Consider the following 14,996-nt stretch of genomic DNA (forward strand, 5'->3'; position numbering starts at 1 on the left):
GGAACTTAAAAAGAACACAACTCACATGCAGTATATTGGTGTCTGGAAAATGTCATTTTAAAAAGAGAATGCAGCGTGTTAATGAAGGTACCCATGGTAATAGATACGAGTTGATTAATAGTGATATACAGGTACCAGCTTTGAAGACCTTATCTTATCCTCTGTGCTGAAAGGGTCAGTGAAGAGCTGGTGGGTTGCTGAGCGTCATGGAATCCTGTCATGGGAATATGGTGATGGGTGTGATGGTGACGGGTGTGATGTATTGTTGGTGTGTATAGTGTGTAAATGTGAGTGTATGTAATGTGTGTCTTGTTTTGTTATTGTCAAGGGTGAACAGAACAACCCGTTCCCTGGTGTTTGTTTGCAATGCTGTGTTCACGTGAGAATGAATGCATGTTAGTTGATCTTTGTAAGAATGCGCGTGTGAATGAAATCCCACGTGTGTGTGCTGCGTTGAGTAAGCACACACCTGCGTTGAGCAAGCACACACTGCCCAGTCCCTGACCACCTTCCAGCGCCTCCTCAAGACACACCTCTTCAGACAACACCTGTAAAACTCAACTCTTCCCTTCTGGACAATATAGCACTCTGCCTTTAATGCACTTTAACTTGCACTTATCTGCTCCCTATTTTACTGTATTTAATCCTGCACTTAACCCAATCTGTAGTATTTTGTATTTCACTTACACTCGTATCTAACCCTGATGTAACTATCAGCACTGTTATCTGCTCTTGAACTGCCCCGATATCAAATCGTACTGTGTTTTGTATTTGCTCTTATTAGGACTGAAGTCATTGTATTTTATTATTATTATTATTTATTTCTTAGCAGACGCCCTTATCCAGGGCGATTTACAATCGTAAACAAAAATATATTTCAATAATCACAGTACAAGTATTAATACAATTAAGAGCAAGATAAAATACAATGACTTCGGTTCTAGCAAGTACAAGTATATGACAAAATACGATTCAATAACGGAGCAGATAACAGTGTTAGTGATAGTTACATCAGGATATAATTAAATACAAAATACTACAGATTAAATGACACTTGACAGATTACAGTACTCTAAAGTATTTTGTATCTTGCTCTTAATTGTACTGTGATTCTTGATATGTATTTTTTGTATACAACTGTAAGTCGCCCTGGGTAAGGGTGTCTACTAAGAAATAATAATAATAATAATAATAATAATAATAATAATAATAATAATAATAATAATAATAATTGTTCACGTGCGGTTTGGGAGTTTCAGGGTAATTGTATAATTATAGTCACGGTGTATTTAAGGGGACGAGGGCACTGTTTGTTTTAGTTGTGTGTGAGTCAGAGCTAGGAGTTGGAGGGTCGTGAGTGAGAGAAAGAGAGTGAGTTGAATTAAAATAAGCAGTTGCTATGTGTGCCTGTCACCCCAGCACACTACTTGTTTGTATTAGATTAGTGTTTGTTGTTTTTGCCAAAGTGCCGTTTGTTTTGTGTTTTGTTTAACAGTGTGTTTTGTTTTATTTATTTAATAAACTGAGCGTCACTGAGGCTCATTGGGCACCCTGCACTAATGTTCCTGAGTGTTTACTTCCTGGTCTGACCATGCCCACTACAGCTGTCCTGTGACATATACTGTCAGAGTGGGATAACAGCGCCTCCACGTGTCAGCCCCTGGGAAGACCCCCTCTTCATGGAAGCCTTCAATCGGGATGAGGTGGAGACCACGGAGGAGTGGAAGCCCCGGGCCAGCTGCCTGCCCAACAACCAGGCAAGATCTTCCAGGGAATGAGGAAGGTGGAAGCAACCCAGAGAAGGAAGAAGAGAAGAAGCAGCCGAAGGAAGCAGCGAAAGCAGCAGCAACACCAGTTGCAACAGGAGGAGGAGTGTTGAGTGCGCTGAGTGCTATCGATACGGGCATGAGGAAGAGGGGAGGGGGATGAACCTGAAGTCCTGTTGTGTCTAGCGCATTTCCGCTGTCAGCTTGGCAACGGCCAATGTTCCCAGAGGCAGGTCGGCTGGCAGAAGTGCCCTGTCTGGAGGAGCAAGCCTGGGAGCTGTCAGCATTTCCGGTCACAGCAGGGCCACTGCCAGCCTTTTCGCTGGTAGCCATGGGACCCTTGAAGCCTCTGTTTCTGACCCGAGACTATGCCCAGGACGTTTGAGACTTTAAGGGGGAGGTGTCCATTAAGGTCATGTGTGCTACGCACAAGGGGGGGCGAGTGTGACGGGGAGCTCCACCCCTTTGTATTATTTGCTATTATTATTATTGTATTATTTTGCATATATTATTCTAAGTATTGTGGTATTGGGTATGTAAATAGGGGGATTATTAGTGTAAATATGTGTATTATTGTTATGGTGATGGGTGTGATGTATTGTTGGTGTGTATAGTGTGTAAATGTGAGTGTATGTAATGTGCGTCTTGTTTTGTTATTGTCAAGGGTGAACAGAACAACCCGTTCACACAACAGAACTAGGACCACATGTCAGGTAATGATTGAGTTCTAATGTTTGCTCTGGTTTCACACATTAAGGAAGTCCCTGTTCAAGCATGTATTCATTATATTTCTACAGTTCATTGTGGTTCACCATAACCTGCTCTCTTATTCCAATTCTATGAACAGGGAACACATTTCCAAAGATTGCAGAGAAGAAAGTGAATCAGAATGCAAACAGTTTGCCTGCACTGAAACCACTTCCTTTATAATGGACTCATGCCAATGATAGTGTGTGGAAGCAGTTCAACACGACTTTCTTTCATCTTTTACCAGGTAATGGGCCTGTGCCAGTTAGTGCTGAGAGAGTTTTTGTACAGCGTCCCAATGAGTTTTCACACTGTGCTATCCTCAGAGCACAGTGATAGATTGCTGTGTCGCTCAGAGCAAGTTTGGAAATGGTGATTGTAGTAGAAGAGCTGTCTGCTGTAGAAGTGAACCGGCTTTTAGCAAAGTCTGCAGTGTGATAACTGCTACTCCATGAGCAGGCTCCTTTAAGCAGTATGTATTCCAGGGCTCGGTTTAAATTTTGTCGATACCACAAGACATTAATATATTGACTACCTGCAGTATAAGAGCAGCTGAGCATTACTGACTCTCCTTCTGTTCTGGACTCTGCTGTCTGTTGAGGACTGATGGAATCCCCGCTTGTCATGACTGAACATTGAGGAAGAAAAAGAACATTTAATACAGTCAGAAACAATAATAATAATAATAATAATAATAATAATAATAATAATAATAATTCTTGTTATGTTGAAATTACCTGGCAGGATAATAAACATACACATGATTAATGGATCCATTTTAGCTCAGTGCTGATTTCTTTAAGAACAGAATAGAAAGGTTCTGTCTCTGTGTTGATTCTGGTGCTTTTCTATTCACAATGCTGCTCTGAAATATTCTGCTTAGAGGTTTTGAACGGCAAATTATTATTATTATTTATTTCTTAGCAGACGCCCTTATCCAGGGTGACTTACAATTGTTACAAGATATCACATTATTTCACATTATACAGATATCACATTATTTTTACATACAATTACCCATTTATACAGTTGGGTTTTTACTGGAGCAATCTAGGTAAAGTACCTTGCTGAAGGGTACAACAGCAGTGTCCCCCACTGGGGATTGAACCCACAAACCTCCGGTCAAGAGTCCAGAGCCCTAACCAGTAACCAATCAGCAAAGAGAAACAGAAATATGTGATGTAAATGTGATGTAATCATTTAACTCTGTGGTTCATAGTTGTGGTTACCATCTTGTTTTATCAACACCTTCATTAGCAGTTAACTGGATGCAAGTCAAAGAGGTTTCAATTCTTCAGTGACTAACTGCAGTCGCCCTACCCACTTTCCAATGAACCTTCCCATAGCTCAGGAAATCCAGCACTCACCACATTATAATGTGCACTGTGGTTACCCTTCTACACAGAAGAGTATTTAGCAGCTGCACTTACAGCCCAGAGGTGAGGTGATTTCAGAGTACAGAGAGCAGTAGGTGCTGTATGAGATTTGTGGAGCACGAAACTCAAACCTAACAAAAAAAAAAATGTCACAGGAGAGGCAGCAAAGTCCTCTTGGTGCACGGAAAAGAAAGTAAAAGTTTTGTGAGGAGCAGCTGAGAGTCCTTATGGCTGAGGTCACTCAGCATGAAACTGAGTTATTTGGAAAATCCTCAGGCAACATCCGTTATGCTACAAAAAAGGTCATATAGTCCTCTATAGTGGAGAAAATCAATGCTTTCGGTGTTACCAGGAGGACAGTCAACCAGGTGATGAAAAGGTGAAATTCAGCTATTAGGTCTAGGATGAGTGAGACGATAACGCCACCGCATCTTCCGGCATCCCAAACAAAGTGACCCTGGTTTGAATATGCGGGTCTGCTCCGTCTTGCTCTTCTTTGAATATTTTCCTGCCTGTCCTCAACAAGAGCCAAGCGTCGCCGCATCAGGAAGTGCAAACAGCAGCCATCCTGAAGCCAATGACAGGTCTCTGCAGGTGTGTGCTTTTATACAGCTCTTAATTACTCGCTTCTACATGGTTTACATCTTGTAAGAGGAGGTGCAAAGTTTTTGGAGGGTCAACAATGGCCCAAGTGCAAGGCAGAATCCTTACATCTCATTATAATGTTTGCACCCGCTTAGTATCCCAGATCCCCTTAGTATCCCTTGTTTCTTCACTTGAATACATTTCAATTTAAATTGATTAATGATGGCAAAGTGCTAATTTGATAGTGGGTGCAGAACACCAGGTGAAAATCGTTCTTTACATACGCGCATTTTTAGTGGCCTCTAAACATGGTTTGCGTGTGGAAAATGCAGATTTTGGACACGATATGGGTGTATTGCAGCTGCAAATCACTTTGCCCGTATCCTTACATCAGCCCCTTTATGTGCTATGTTTGGATATACCCACATTTTTTGGTACAGTCATAAAGAAATGTTATTGACAGTCAATGCACCATAGTTATAATTAGCACTTCATGAAAAGGTGTTTTTATTTTTTTATATACTTGACATTCTGCATTATGCTCAAGCTTCTTTCATTCCCTTCTTCAAATATTAAGGTTAAATACAATTTTGGTTTCTGTGTAATAAACATGGTTATATAACGTTATGATGCAATGTATATTTATTGAATTTATTATAAGAGTTTACATTCATTTAAAATATTTTCCATTAAAGAGTAAAAGCTATCTAATGAACACATGTTGATTTGAAATTGCAGTGGATCAATATGACCCGAAACATACCAGCTGTACCTACATTCTGAACATACTGGGAGGGTTCAATAGATTCACATTGAGTGCTTTCAGCAGGGAGCTGCACTGGTCACTGTTCATGGGACTGAACTGGACTGACATGGAACTGCATTGGGCTAAAGGGCTTGAGGGATGTATCTCTGAATGTATTTCACATTCTGTGCTATTAATGTATTGTCATCTCCTTATTGCCTGGTATGTGCCTTGTTGTTTAATGAGGGAAGCATTGTCTGATTGTGAATACTGAACTTCCAACACTGACAATTCATTGTCGTACGCTTCCACCTAGTGGGGGTTCATTTGAATTGCAATGTAACTAAGAGAATATATAATAGTTAACGAGGCCTGGAAATTAGCAGTCGTATGAAATAAGACACAAAAAACAACCCATCAATCTTGACACAGTATCCGAAAACACTGAGGTAGCAAGGCAGACATGTTCCTAAAAATAATGTCAAAATTAGTGGTGAGTTGCACGTGTTGTGTGCACGTGGATATAGGGGCTAGTTCGTGTAAAAATTTATTTATTTAACGCTTTATATACATGTTTATTAAAAGTTGTTTGTTTTTTTAACGCATTAAATACATGTAAACATATAGCACATTGATGTTTCTTTGTAAATTAATTTTATGAAAGTTCATGTTTTATTAATTGCAAACATCATACACATATTACATGTTGTAATATGTATCCACATTTCACTATCAGACCGTAAGAGGGTGCAGGGGGGTAATTAAGAAGCATGTCTCTGAGTAGCTTCTACACAGAACACAGACTGCACCGCCATCTTCACCAGCGAGACTCACTCGGCAGGCAGCAGGAGGTTTTTGTATGAAGTGATATAGAGACTCTCACAGTGTGGGACTCAGAGCACAGAAGTACGTGGCAGAGTCAGACAGCACAGCGGCAATGATATTCAGATGAAAGGTCTTCTCTGTCTTGTCATGAGATGCAGAGAAACGATTTCGAAACCTTGGTGGAATGTCCTCCTGAGAATGTTCACTGAGTATGAGCTGTGGGGCTTGATTGGGATCCGGCTGCTATATCATATTTACAGTGTATAGCGGTGTTTCCTGTTTCTTTAACGAGGGTTGAATTTGAAGGTTGAGTCACTGTATCTCCCTGGATCATTTCTATAAGAGGAGACAGTAAGATAATCACTGTGAAATTAGAATGAAATAGACTGCAGATACAAGTTGCCTTACAGTAAATAGACAGATAAATAATCATTACAACCACAAAGGAAATACATAGTTATGCTGCCTATATGTTGACAAACTGTAAAATGCTGGAACAGACTACAGATAAAGTAACACGAAAGACATTGCCAAAATCTAGGCAAAAGTTGTGTCTAATTGTGTAGCAGTTTATTTACCTATGATTAAACAGAGAAGTATCAAAGTAAAAACAGCGCATTCCTGTTTCATTGTCAAAACTTTCAAACGACAAACCTCCCTCCAGCGTCTGCTTCAATCTGCAGCTGAAACTGTGAAGAATGCGTTTCTATAGCAGTGATGTCATGAAACCAGTGCCCCGCCCCCACACAGTGCACGTCTTTATTGCGTCATCACTCTGTTTCGTTCACGGTTAGTCTGTTCCATCTCAGAATGCAACAAAGATTCCTTCTGATCATCTGAAAATGTCTATAAAATACACGAGCTCTCGAGACCACAGTGGAAACTGAAGATAAAGAAAGATCCTCGTTCAGGTCAGTTCAGTCTCAGACAGTTCAAAAGAACACAACTCACATACAAAGGAATGTGTAAAACAACATTGTATCACAGAGGTGTTGTCATAGCATTCTATTGTAATGAGGCCCATTGCTTTCAATTGGATTGGAAATATTGTACTCACATTTACATTGAAGCATGTCTCAGGTTTTTATGTAAGAGTAATCTATAGATTATGAAAGTAAATGCATAGATTAGCAAAAAATAAAATTGCAAAATGGAAAATTGCAAACGTAATACCGATCCACAAAAAGGGAGACAAAACCTAACCAGGTAATTACAGACCAATAAACCTGGCTTCTATTATATGTAAACTTATGGAAACTATAATAAGATCCAAAATGGAAAATTACCTATATGGTAACAATATCCTGGGAGACAGTCAGCACGGTTTTAGGAAAGGGAGATCGTGTCTAACTAACCTGCTTGATATTTTTGGAGGATGCAACATCGACAATGGATAATTGCAAAGCATACGACATGGTTTATTTAGATTTCCAGAAAGCTTTTGACAGAGAACCGCATAAAAGATTAATTCTCAAACTGAACGCAGTAGGGATTCAAGGAAATGCGTGCACATGGATTAGGGAGTGGTTAACATGTAGAAAACAGAAAGTACTGATTAGAGGAGAAATCTCAAAATGGAGCAAGGTAACCAGTAGTGTACCATAGAGATCAGTATTAGGTCCTCTGCTATTCCTAATCTACATTAATGATTTAGATTCTGGTATAGTAAGCAAAATTGTTAAATTTGCAGATGACACAAAAGTAGGAGGAGCATCAAACACTGTTGCAGCAGCAAAGGTCATTCAAAATGATCTAGACAGCATTCAGAACTGGGCAGACACATGGCAAATGACATTTAATAGAGAAAAGTGTAAGGTACTACACGCAGGCAATAAAAATGTGCGTTATAAATATCATATGGGAGATATTGAAATTGAAGAAGGAATTTATGAAAAAGATCTAGGAGTTTATGTTGACTCAGAAATGTCTTCATCTAGACAATGTGGGGAAGCTATAAAAAAGGCCAACAAGATGCTCACTCGGCAGGCAGCAGGAGGTTTTTGTATGAAGTGATATAGAGTCTCTCACAGAGAAACGATTTTGAAACCTTGGTAGAATGTCCTCCTCCTTAGAATATTCATTCAGTATGAGCTGTGGGGCTTGACTGGGATCCTGAATGTACCAGAAGAGACCGTTAGCAGTGCCTGCTATTTCATACTTGCACTGAATAATGGAGCTTTCTCTCTGTTGAACAATTGAATTTGAATGTTGAGTCACTCAGTCTGATCGGGTCATTTCTAAAAGAAAAGACAGAAAATAATGAATAAGATTATATGAAAGCATACTTACAAACATATAAAACATGACATGATAGCATACCTATAGATAATGTGAACTCCCTTCTATATGTGTGTCAATGATTTGAACTCACTTTGCATTTTCCAATAATCAATTGCAACCAATTGCACTGTTTACTGTATAATATAAACCACTATTTCTATTTGCAATTTATTCCTAACCTCTAAGACTTTAAATTCCATTTAATTTTAAGTTTTTTAAAAAAGAGAGAAAGTCCTGTATTTTACTTGTACTATATAGTATAATAGACTGACACACGTGTTTGACAAATTGCATAACCAGTATGTATACATGGACCTACTTATGTTTAAACAGAACAGTAGCACAGTAACCCAAGTACGTTCTTGTTCCATTCTCAACACGACAAACCTCCCTCTGCTGTCTGGTGCAATCTGAAGCTGGACCTGTGAACCATGTGTTTCTATAGAGGCGATGTCATGGAAACCAGTGCCCCTCCCCTACACCGTGTAGTGGTTGTCCTCCATTGCCACCTGGTGGTTGTTCAGTTCATCTGCATTCAGATGATGTTGAGCTGTGCTTTGCAGTTCAGATTTTGTGCAGGCTGATGTTTAAGGGCCCTATTCTCACTTGGTTTATGCGTTATTTACGCACTGGAAGAAGGGCTTAAACCAGATGAGAAAAGGGCCATGAATGAATTACTGAGAGCATCAGTGCTCAGTAGTACCTCGCATATTCTGTAGAGGGTGTGTTGAAGTTACAATGGGCTGTATTCATCAATGTGTAGGTTTCTTTTGAACAGTGCAAGCGATTAATAATTTTTCCTTTTTCAAAAACCGAGATACACAAAGTCATTTTCTCATCAATCAGTTATCTCTGGGAAAGGTTTAGGAAAACTCCTGTGAAAATATGTCATGGAAAAGTTTCCATTAAAATGTACTAAACAATGATGAATCACAGCTACCTACTAATTAGCAGAGTTAATGATGTGTAAACTAGGAAAAATGCGTTTTTTTTAGTAATTCTTTGGAGTTTTGAAAACCTTCTGTATTTCGTCTCAAAAGACTCGATACTGCAGTCAAAAAAAAGATAAAGAAGGCTTTGATGTATCATAAACCTTCGGGGAAAATCTGTAAGCCCTCCCTTAATACGGAATGTTGAGACAGACACATTGATGAATAGAGCTCACTGTGCTGACCTGTGTGAGAGGTGCAGTGAGCAGGGTCCTGTGAATAGAGCTCACTGTGCTGACCTGTGTTAGAGGTGCAGTGAGCAGGGTCCTATGAATAGAGCTCACTGTGCTGACCTGTGTGAGAGGTGGAGTGAGCAGGGTCCTATGAATAGAGCTCACTGTGCTGACCTGTGTGAGAGGTGCAGTGAGCAGGGTCCTGTGAATAGAGCTCACTGCGCTGACCTGTGTGAGAGGTGCAGTGAGCAGGGTCCTATGAATAGAGCTCACTGTGCTGACCTGTATGAGAGGTGCAGTGAGCAGGGTCCTATGAATAGAGCTCACTGTGCTGACCTGTGTGAGAGGTGCAGTGAGCAGGGTCCTATGAATAGAGCTCACTGTGCTGACCTGTGTGAGAGGTGCAGTGAGCAGGGTCCTATGAATAGAGCTCACTGTGCTGACCTGTGTGAGAGATGCAGTGAGCAGGGTCCTGTGAATAGAGCTCACTGTGCTGACCTGTGTGAGAGGTGCAGTGAGCAGGGTCCTATGAATAGAGCTCACTGTGCAGACCTGTGTGAGAGGTGCAGTGAGCAGGGTCCTATGAATAGAGCTCACTGTGCTGACCTGTGTGAGAGGTGCAGTGAGCAGGGTCCTATGAATAGAGCTCACTGTGCTGACCTGTGTGAGAGATGCAGTGAGCAGGGTCCTGTGAATAGAGCTCACTGTGCTGACCTGTGTGAGAGGTGCAGTGAGCAGGGTCCTATGAATAGAGCTCACTGTGCAGACCTGTGTGAGAGGTGCAGTGAGCAGGGTCCTATGAATAGAGCTCACTGTGCTGACCTGTGTGAGAGATGCAGTGAGCAGGGTCCTGTGAATAGAGCTCACTGTGCTGACCTGTGTGAGAGGTGCAGTGAGCAGGGTCCTATGAATAGAGCTCACTGTGCAGACCTGTGTGAGAGGTGCAGTGAGCAGGGTCCTATGAATAGAGCTCACTGTGCTGACCTGTGTGAGAGGTGCAGTGAGCAGGTCCTGCTAAATCAAGGTACCTGGCACATGCAATACTTTTCCATTCAGCCATTTGTTCCATGTAATCTCTACGATATGAGTAAATAAAGGTTTGCATTATCGATACTTGAGCAAATTCAATGTGGATAAAGTTGACGCTGTCCGCGGTTCTGAATGTGTCAGATACGAAACGCAAATAAAGGGGTCTCTGAATTGAATGTATTCTTTGCTTATTTGTTGTCATGGTATATTGACTACGTTTATCTAGCAGTTTACAGAACAATGTGTGCTGTTTAATGTGAGTAGTTTCTAAACCCAACACAGGACAGTGTAAAGGGATTTATTAAGCATAGTGTTCTTTTAAGACCAAGTTATTACATCTGCTTGGGACATTTCTAATGAAAAACAAACAGCAGATTCAGAGGAACACAATCTCCTGGCTGCTATAGGAGATCCTTGTAGTAATTATACCCACAACACAATATTCACTCCACTTTTCTTTCTTATGTTCGTCGATTTTAACCACAAACCTCACTCCACCCGTTGGTTTTAAAAAGAGCAAAAAGAAGGACAATGTCAAACAAACTGCACTTTTGATAGAAGCACGGTGGTAAATGCTTTATGAAAATATTCCTTAAACTTTATGTAATACTCGTAAACACACATTTAAAACGTTTTAATGACCCTGATATAACGTTTAAATAAAACACATGGAAACGCAGCCAGCATGTTTAAAATGAACACAATGCAAAACTCTTTGAATCTGGGATATCCGTACCTCTGATTAAACGTGAATCGATTCCCTTTATATTGATATCGAGCACGTCCTTGTCTGACTTCATATTGAAGTGCAGGTGTGTGCGCATTGTTTGGTTGTTTACTAGATGTTGTACATGTTGAGTTTCCTGTACAATGTAATATTTATTATTGTAGGTTAGATGTGTGTTTGTGAAAAACCATTTACTGTTGACAGCACAGAAAACAAATAACATAATATTTGACTCGCCTTTCTGCTTGCCCCACACATGCCTATTTTGCCATTAAGGGTTAAAAGGAATCGACACCGTGAGTGTGTGCGTGCGTGTGTGTGTGTGTGCGTGCGTGCGTGCGTGTGTGTACGTGCGTGTGTGCGTGCATGTGTGCGTGCGTGTGCGATGTGACAGGACCAACAGCACATTGTAATATGGCTTGTAACTTCTAAACTACAACAACAGTAGCAACAAGCTAAAAAAACAAACTAATCAATACAAATAAAATAAAAACTAATACAAACATAAATTTAACTTCAGAAATAAGACATTAGTTTTATTTAATTGAATTTTTTAAAATCAAATATTCCCTGTAATTTGACTGCTATTTTAAACTCCTCACTCTCTCTTAAGTACTGTGGCAATGTGCCCCGCCCCTGTGTGCATATTATGTGTTGTATGTTGCGTGTGTTAATGTTGGTGTATAGTCATTGGTACACGGGATATAAACGGGTCTGTGTTTCACGTGTGATTTAAAGATGTAGATTTATATTTAGGCACGAGGAGGGCACAAATCACTTCACGTGCTGGTTAAATTTAATATGTGAGCACGGGGTTGCACGTAATGAATTCACGTGCTGGGATTCAAGTGAATAATTAATTAGTAATTGAATCCCTGCACAACAGTATATATAGAGACACGTAGCATTCACTCGGGGTTGGGTGTTCAGTGAGTGGAGAACGGGTGTGGAGCGGAGGTAAATGTTAAACGAAAAAGAATAAGAAGAAGTAGTTGTTTTGTACTCACCGTGTTTGTTTGTCTCCGTGCACCGTTTGTGTGTTAGTACGTTTTGTTTGTCTTTTTATTTTGGCGTATAGTGCCGTGTCCTGTTTTGTGTTAAAACCTTTTATTTTCTGTTCTGTTTAATTAAATGCTGAGCGAAAGCATTCGCTCAGCTTCACCAAACCACAAGTCTCTGTCTGCTTATTTCCTGCATCTGGTCTGACGCCACCCACTCCGGCCGTCTTTGTGACACGTGGTGTCCTGCGTGGGATCTACAGCGCCTCCAGGACTCAGGCCAGAGCAGGAACCGCATTTTTGGATTAAAAAAAAAAAAAAAAAAGAGGAAAAAAAAAAATGGCAGAAGACGCCATCAAAGTGCGGGACTGGATGCTGGAAAATGCTGGGCTGGAGGCCCAGTCTATACCAGTAGTCGTCCGGTTCCTGCAGTTTATGGATAGGGAACGATGGGAGGCTTACGAGAGGGAACAGACCGTAAGCACCTGGGAGGAAGGTGTGGGGTTGGTCCTCAGCTACCTGGAGGCAATTATAAGTGGAACAGCAGCCCAGGTAGCAGGTCCACCAGCAGAGGAAGAATGCCTGCTGTCCCCGTCTCCACCAGCAGAGGAAGAATGCCTGCTGTCCCCGTCTCCACCAGCAGAGGAAGAATGCCTGCTGGTTTTGCGTCCACAGCCCGAGCGGGAGGAGCCAGAGTGTCCACAGCCCGAGCGGGAGGAGCCTGAGCGTCCACAGCCCAAGCGGGAGGAGCCTGAGCGTCCACAGCCCAAGCGGGAGGAGCCTGAGCGTCCACAGCCCAAGCGGGAGGAGCCTGAGCGTCCACAGCCCAAGCGGGAGGAGCCCGAACTTCCTACGCCTGAGTGGGAGGAGCCCGAACTTCCTACGCCTGAGTGGGAGGAGCACGAACGTCCTACGCCTGAGTGGGGGGAGCCCGAACGTCCACAGCCCAAGAGGGGGGAGTCGGTGCGTCCACAGCCCAAGAGGGGGGAGTCGGTGCGTCCACAGCCCAAAAGGGAGGAGTCGGTGCGTCCACAGCCCAAAAGGGAGGAGTCGGTGCGTCCACAGCCCAAAAGGGAGGAGTCGGTGCGTCCACAGCCCGAAGAGAGGGAAGTCGGGGCTTCCACAGCCCTAGGACCCAAGCTGCCAGCAGAGGGAGAATGCCTGCTGGTTCCACCTCCACCAGCAGAGGGAGAATGCCTGCTGGTTTCCCCGTCAAAGGCGGAGCCGCACCAGTTCCCTGCAAGAGAGGCAGAGCAGCACCAGTCCCCTGGAAAAGGGGGAGACTACACGCTGCTCCCACCTCCATCGGCAGGAGACTACACGCTGCTCCCACCTTCACCGGCAGGAGCAGAGCAGCCGGAGCTGCCTCTGCCTCCGCCACCTACACCGGCAGGAGCAGAGCAGCCGGAGCTGCCTCTGCCTCCGCCACCTCCACCGGCAAGAACAGAGCAGCAGGAGCTGCCTCTGCCTCCGCCACCTCCACCGGAAGGAGCAGAGCAGCAGGAGCTGCCTCTGCCTCCGCCACCTTCACCGCTTCCTCCACTAGGAGCAGAGGAGCAGGAGCTGCCTCTGCCTCCACCACCGCCAGGAGCAGAGGAGCAGGAGCTGCCTCTGCCTTCGCCACCACCACCGCCAGGAGCAGAGGAGCAGGAGCTGCCTCTGCCACTTCCAGGAGCAGAGGAGCAGGAGCTGCCTCTGCCTCCACCACCGCCAGGAGCAGAGGAGCAGGAGCTGCCTCTGCCTCCGCCACTGCCAGAAGCAGAACAGCAGGAGCTGTCTCTGTTTTCCGTACCTCCACCACAGGGAGTACGGTGGCCGGAGCCCCAGAAAGGGGAGCTGTCGGCCACGAAGAAGGGGGAGGAGGTCTGGAGACCACCAACCCCAGCAGCAGTTTCGCTGCCGGAGATCGTGGGGGAGGTCCGGAGACCTGCTCCCACTGCAGCAGTTTCGCTGCCGGAGATCGTGGGGGAGGTCAGGAGACCTGCTCCCACTGCAGCAGTTTCGCTGCCGGAGATCGTGGGGGAGGTCCAGAGACCTGCTCCCACTGCAGCACTTGTGCTGCAGAAGATACTGTGGCCGGAGCCCCGGAAGAGGGAGCTGCCGGCTACGAAGAAGAGGGGAGGTCAGGAGACCATCCCCCAAGCAGCCTTTCCGCTGCCAGGACTGCCCCGGCTGAAGGAGTCAGTAACAGCCTGGCTACTGGCAACATTGCCACCTGTGGGCCCCTGGAAGCCTCCCTTCCCAGCCCGAGACTTTGGCCTGGACTGCTGGATTTTTAAGGGGGGAGGTGGCCGTTGAGGCCATGTGTGCTTTGCACAGGGGGGGGGGTATATGTGGCAATGTGCCCCGCCCCTGTGTGCATATTATGTGTTGTATGTTGCGTGTGTTAATGTTGGTGTATAGTCATTGGTACACGGGATATAAACGGGTCTGTGTTTCACGTGTGATTTAAAGATGTAGATTTATATTTAGGCACGAGGAGGGCACAAATCACTTCACGTGCTGGTTAAATGTAATATGTGAGCACGGGGTTGCACGTAATGAATTCACGTGCTGGGATTCAAGTGAATAATTAATTAGTAATTGAATCCCAGCACAACAGTATATATAGAGACACGTAGCATTCACTCGGGGTTGGGTGTTCAGTGAGTGGAGAACGGGTGTGGAGCGGAGGTAAATGTTAAACGAAAAAGAATAAGAAGAAGTAGTTGTTTTGTACTCACCGTGTTTGTTTGTCTCCGTGCACCGTTTGTGTG

The sequence above is a fragment of the Acipenser ruthenus genome, chromosome 11 (genome assembly GCF_902713425.1).
Source record: "Acipenser ruthenus chromosome 11, fAciRut3.2 maternal haplotype, whole genome shotgun sequence".
Lineage (NCBI taxonomy): Eukaryota > Metazoa > Chordata > Actinopteri > Acipenseriformes > Acipenseridae > Acipenser > Acipenser ruthenus.